Consider the following 6,132-nt stretch of genomic DNA (forward strand, 5'->3'; position numbering starts at 1 on the left):
CTTTTAAAAGGACTTGCGTGACCCTCCCTGTACACTGTGCTTTCACCGTCTTAATTACAGCGCCAACCGTCCTGTTGATCATGGTGTGTGTCTGTATCATATTGGCTTTGCACCGTGTGAATTTCACTCAGACAGTGCTCCCTCCGCTTGCCCTGTCCCATCCCCTGACAGTCGCCGGCAATCGTCTGGAAAATCGCTTAAGAGGGACAGTCCCATAAGGCAATATCATCTTTGTTATATACACTAATGACTTAGTGTATGTATAGGAGCATTGTACTCAGTTACGATGAGTGAAGAAGCCCCGCCAGTCCGCATGCGCATCAATCTTCAAAGCAGCGGTGTGAAATCACAGATAACAGTAGTCAAAGTAACATAGTAAGACTTAGAGAAGACTAGAACTACCGAATGATCTTTATGAGAGAGGGTAGGGACCAGTGGGCATGTGATCGCTCATCGTAACTCCTCATAAAATAAAGATCAAACTTCAAACTGGTAAGTTTTCATTTAATCTTACTATTTTACTTTGGAGTCACGTGAGTGATTCCGTGAAGATTTCAAAGCTCTGTGATTTCATGCCATGAAAAACATTGACAGATGAGGGAAACATTCATAATGAATAAATAATGGTAACTCCTCTCATCCGGTAGTAAACTAACCACTGAACCTAAAATAGAATTGGCCAATACCCCTGGTCTGGCAATAGGTTATTATGAAATGTTCAGAAAGTTCATTCGTTGGACCATCCCTGCAGTCGCTAGGATGTGGTCCAGCGGAACGTACATAACCTTTGCTGCTGATGTTGTAGCAGCCCCGGTGGAGTGAGATTTGAAAAATATCAGTATCTACTCCTGCATGAGCCAAACCCCGTTTTAACCACCTGGAGATGGTCTGAACCAATAGCTTTTTATAAAGTTTTTGTATTTAACAAACATTGCTAGTCCAGAGCCTCTAAGGCTCTTTGTGACCTTGACATATTGTTGTATATGTGTGGCCATACATAACCAAAGGTCCATGGGGTTTGCCATGCAACTAGTCTGAGACCTCACGTCTGCTCTGCTTAACTGAACATTAAAATATAATATTATTTGAAGATGTAACCATCCTGTCCAGTCACAATATGTAGTGACTGAACCCGTTGCACTGAGACCAGTTCCATGAGGATAACTACCTTATGAGAGCCGAGTCAAAGTTAAGGATGTAGCTCGAGCCCCCTGGTGAAATAGTGTTAATACCATGTCAATATCCCATACTGCCCTGTGCTTGTCCTGGGAGAACTTGTGTGAAAGATATCCTTTATAAACTCTGGAACAGAGGGTGAAACCCGACAGAGTGAGTCCCGTTTGCTGCAGCAAAGATGATGGGAAGACACATTGGGCACAGTTAATGGTCTTAGAACTTAATTTATTGTCAAAGACCCATTTGAAACGAACTCTAAGATGTCAGTTACCTGTACCGTATTAGATGTAACATTAGCATTCGAACAAAATGCTTCCCTTCTCCTGAAGAGGAAATGTAATGCTTATCTTTTTTGGTGCTATCCCTGCACTCGGCAGTGAGCATAAATATGGGTCGGTCTGACAATCCGAGCCGCAAGAGCAGTCTACTCAGAATCTATGTCAATAAATTGATTTTATCATGCAGAGGCTGGTTTCCCGAGCCACAGGCTGAAGCAGCAAAGTTTCACGTTTAGAATAACCATAAAAGGTTGTATTATTATTCCCGACAAATGCGGGAAGCATGGCTGCATAGGCCAGTCAGACAGCACGTCAACCTAAAGCGGGATCTTGCTGACTTTATTCCAAGACCCGACTGATGAGGCAAAATGGAAGGAGACAAAAATAACTTTCTTCTCCTTGAAGCGAGAATGTATCTTTCGCCACTGTTATGCCACATATTTTTGCAACCGGTAAATGAGCCTGGACACAAACTTATCGATATTCGGTGTTCCATCGAGCCATAATTTCATTAAATACTTAATGATCCATACCCATTTTGTGTTGTCATTGATTGTATGTGATGATGCTCTAACGCAAAATGAGATTAGGTAAATTATTACAGGATATTCTGACTTGATTGCACCCATGTGACTAACATATGCCACCACCATAGTGTATCAACTCAACGTTGAGCATGCAGATTATGCATATTCGCTCAATAACCCTTTAAACTATAGAATGCACCTAGTGTCTATAGGTAGTTGATACCAATAACTGAATAATTGTTAACTCATGCAAATCTCCTTCGTCTCCGAACTAGAGATGGCATTCATAATTTTCCATCTTAGAGTCCCATCAGTTTATAATATAACTGAAATTTTACTGACCAGACTACTGGGGCAATGCTGAATACTGTTTGTCCACCATTATGACTTTGGTAGCTTCAGCTGGTAATAGCATAATGTCTGTCACAAAGCCCTACATGGCACTTGAGAGATTACTACTTTGCACGATGTAAGCTCCCCTACTTGCACAGCTAAATCACAGCTACTATATTGCCAATTACACTTGATGAATAGAAGGCTGCTTTATCACAACAAGATTGTTCCAGGCTCCTATTAATTCCAATCTCTTACCCCAGGGCGGAGTCACAGGCGAATTAATAGTTAAAGGTAAATCCCAATGATGAACAAGTCTAGTTGGTATCACCTTAATTTTCTTAAACATAGTTTGAGGCTGAAACAGTTGATTTTAGCAACATACAGCGTTAGAATATCCTTCAGACAAGACATAACAAATGTTTTTGAGCTCTGAACAGTCCAAGCACCGGTTTTAGTAATCTGGTAAATAACCTGGGAACTGAAGTTAACCCATTTTGCAATGTTTTTATCATTGCCCTAATCCAGATAAATTTCAAATGTCTCCGGTGATCTCTGTAAATGGGAGCATCCTATGGAAATCAGATGCAAAGTTTTCTATTCAGAATTTATACTGCACATGCGAGTTAAGCGACATTCTGCATCTTTCACAATGAACAGGCCACGCCTGCCAATTCTGTACCTGCTCTAGCCACAACTCTGGCCTGAATTCCGAGCCTGTCTTGAAAACCAATCCTGGCCACGAAACACAATTCTGGCCCCAATTCCGTGATTGGAACCCTAGTATTGTGCAGTTTTTTACATGGTTAGATGCCACAACCATTTGTGTGTTGTAAGGCCACTAGGTCTCCTTCCATCCTTATCAACAAATTCTACTTTCATACAACACATAAACTAAACACATGTTATCATTATCATTTGTACAAAAAAACAAGTGTAAATATGTAGATGGTCTGATATTTTTCCCCTGAGACCGACTTGGGCCTCGGCTTAAAGATCTCTGCCCAGCTTTCTTGCTGCCACCATCTTTGGTAACGCCAATGGAGGCGTGGGGTGTGTTGTCGCCGCAACGATGAAGCTTAGCTCGTCGTTGGTACCTCGATTGGTCCGACAGCTTTTGCTTCCTCATCCAGCTTTTACCTGTTGAATAGGTCTTACCTGAAGAGGAGATTCGGCAGCTGGTCTTTAATGTTACCCCTGATAATGCTGTTCATTTCCGGCGCTATAGCATGAGGGGAACTCTGGCCCCTTCCGGGTATCCTGCCACCTTCGTTTGCGAGGACTCTCTTGAATCCATACTCATGTGCTCCAGTACGTTCCACGGGCATACCTTAGAATTTGAATTCAGTTACCCACTGACAACTTGCACTTCCCTCCACAGAGAGGGAGATTCGTAGACAGCCCTGAATAGGTGCTGCCGCAGCCTCATGGTATGCTCATCAGCTTTACCTCCGATCTCAGAGTCAGAACAAAACTGACTCCGTGTGCTCAACTCCTCCAAGAGGGAGACATCATGCAGCCCTACAACAGGTGCTGCTGCCACGGGCCCCCGAGGAGAACCGCGGATATAAAGCTCTTCTTGCTGGAGCATATCATGATGGAGCATCCTCTCCATCAGGAGCTCTTCCCAGACAGCCCTTCTACAGGTGCTGCTGCCACGGCCCCCCATGGAGACCCACTGATATAAAGCTCCTCTTGCTGGAGCATCTTCTCTGGACAGCCCTGAACAGGCGCTGTCGCCACGGACTCCCAAGGAGACCCGGGCTGATAGCTCCCTCCTTTGGAGCGTACCATTGTGGAGTAACCTGTCCATCAGGCGCTCCATGTCCGAAGACACTACCTATTGAAGGAGGGGAACCATCCTGGCCCGACCCCCCGAGTCCACAGGCCTGACCGACTCACTGTTGGATTTCACCTCCTTTCATGGGCACACCATCGGTCTGGGACCCGCTGACTGCACCGTCAGTGACTCTGGTGACGACATCGCTCCTGGACTTATCTCCTCCATGGGAACCATAGCAGTCTGGAAGCTGCTGACTACATTGTCAGCGACTCTGGTGGCGATACCGCTGCTGGATTCACCCCCTCCACGGGAACCACAGCGGTCACTGCGGTAGCGAACCCGACGGTCCGCCGGTTACCCGCGCTTCCGCGGTGCTGACCGGAGTGTCAATTCCCCACGGCCCATAACTGCGTTCCCGCGGCCCGTCTGGATTTCGCCCCGACATATCCAGCAGGAATCCTCTTATAAAAAGAGATTCCTGCAAGAAACACACAACCCGGTAAAGAATACAAAACTTACCTGCAAGTTTAAACTTACCGCTGGCAGGAGCGACACGGCTGCCAGTCCGGTGCTTCGCCATGCGAACGACGTAATGACGCGCATGCGGACTGGCGGGGCTTCTTCACGGAATCACTCACGTGCCTCCGAAGTAAAATGGAGTTCAGCACACATACTTTATAACATTATGCATTCATTTCGAGGATAGATTCCTGTGTAGGAAGGAACTGCAGATGCTGGTTTAAACAAAAGATAGATACAAAATGCCAGAGTAACTCAGCATCTCTGGACAAAAGGAATAGGTGCCATTTCGGGTCGAGGTTACCATCAATGATCAATTGCTTTAACTCCGTCATTAGAGCTGATTAAAGAAATGTACTAAGTTTATTATTTGTGAGGAGGCTTGAAGTAGTGTATAAGTTATTTATTGGTTATATAAGGTGTGATTAGTTGTTATCTGATGGCTGTTTGTATTCTGCATTGGGTGATTGTGTACGTTATCTCTCTTACTCACTTATCTCATCCAAGAAGGGTCACTGTTACATATTTAAATTCCTGCTCTGTTCTGTCCTTCACTATTTCTGAGAGCTTCCCCTTGGCAGTATTGATGCAAACATAAAAAGAGTCGAATTCCTGAGGTGAGTGCAAATTCCTGAGGTGGCCTGTTGTGCTGTAGCAAGCAAGAATTTCATTGTCCTATATGGGACACATGACAATAAACTCTCTTGACTTGACTTGACTTGATCATGTGTATCATTAAGGGTTCCTTGTAAAACTGAAGGCAATGGGCACTAAGGAGACAACATTCCAATGTTTAGAGTTGTACCCTGAACAAAATAAAATGATTGAGTTGCTGGAAGTCTATCATTCCGTTCAAAGGGTATCACTGCAAGAATTCCCTAAGAGAGTATCCTCAGACCAACAATCTTCAGCACAATCATCTTCACCCGTTGATTCAATAACCTTCTTTCATCATTGGGGTAGCACAGCAGTTAGTGTTGCTCCCTACAGAGCCCCAGTCTTGATGCAGACCTCGGTGCATTTTGTACAAAATTTGCATTTTCACCCTGTGCATCAATGGGTTTCCATCTGGTATCTAGTAAAGGGTGGCACGGTGGTACAGCAAGTAGGGATGCTGCCTCACAGATCCAGTGACCTGGATTCAGTCCTGGCCATAAAGTCCACGGGTGCTATTTTTGTGCACTTTGCATATTCACCCATTGACCATGTGGATTTACATCCACTTATTTCCCTCATCCCAAAGACATTCGGGTTGATTGATCAGTTCATCAGAAAAAATGAGAAGTATAGGGATTGGGGATGCTCTTGAATAATTGGACAAAGATTAATTTGATTGCAATTTCTAAACTACCTGCACAAATACCCAAGCAACATTCAAGCAAGGGATGATCAGTGGCATGTACCATTCATGTAATTCAAGCGGCAGGCAGTGACTATCTCCGAGAAAGAATCTACAGTAATCTAACCCTTGGATCATCAAGGACTAAAAGCTCAACTGGACCAACCACGTAACCAT

General features: G+C 44.4%; 1 pseudogene; it reads right to left on the bottom strand.

The window, feature by feature from the left end:
- Nucleotides 1-3,060: 3,060 nt before the first annotated feature.
- LOC129716474 (U6atac minor spliceosomal RNA) lies at nt 3,061-3,203 on the bottom strand (annotated as a pseudogene).
- Nucleotides 3,204-6,132: the final 2,929 nt, after the last annotated feature.

Source organism: Leucoraja erinacea, chromosome 2, assembly GCF_028641065.1.
Source record: "Leucoraja erinacea ecotype New England chromosome 2, Leri_hhj_1, whole genome shotgun sequence".
Taxonomy (NCBI): Eukaryota; Metazoa; Chordata; class Chondrichthyes; order Rajiformes; family Rajidae; genus Leucoraja; species Leucoraja erinaceus.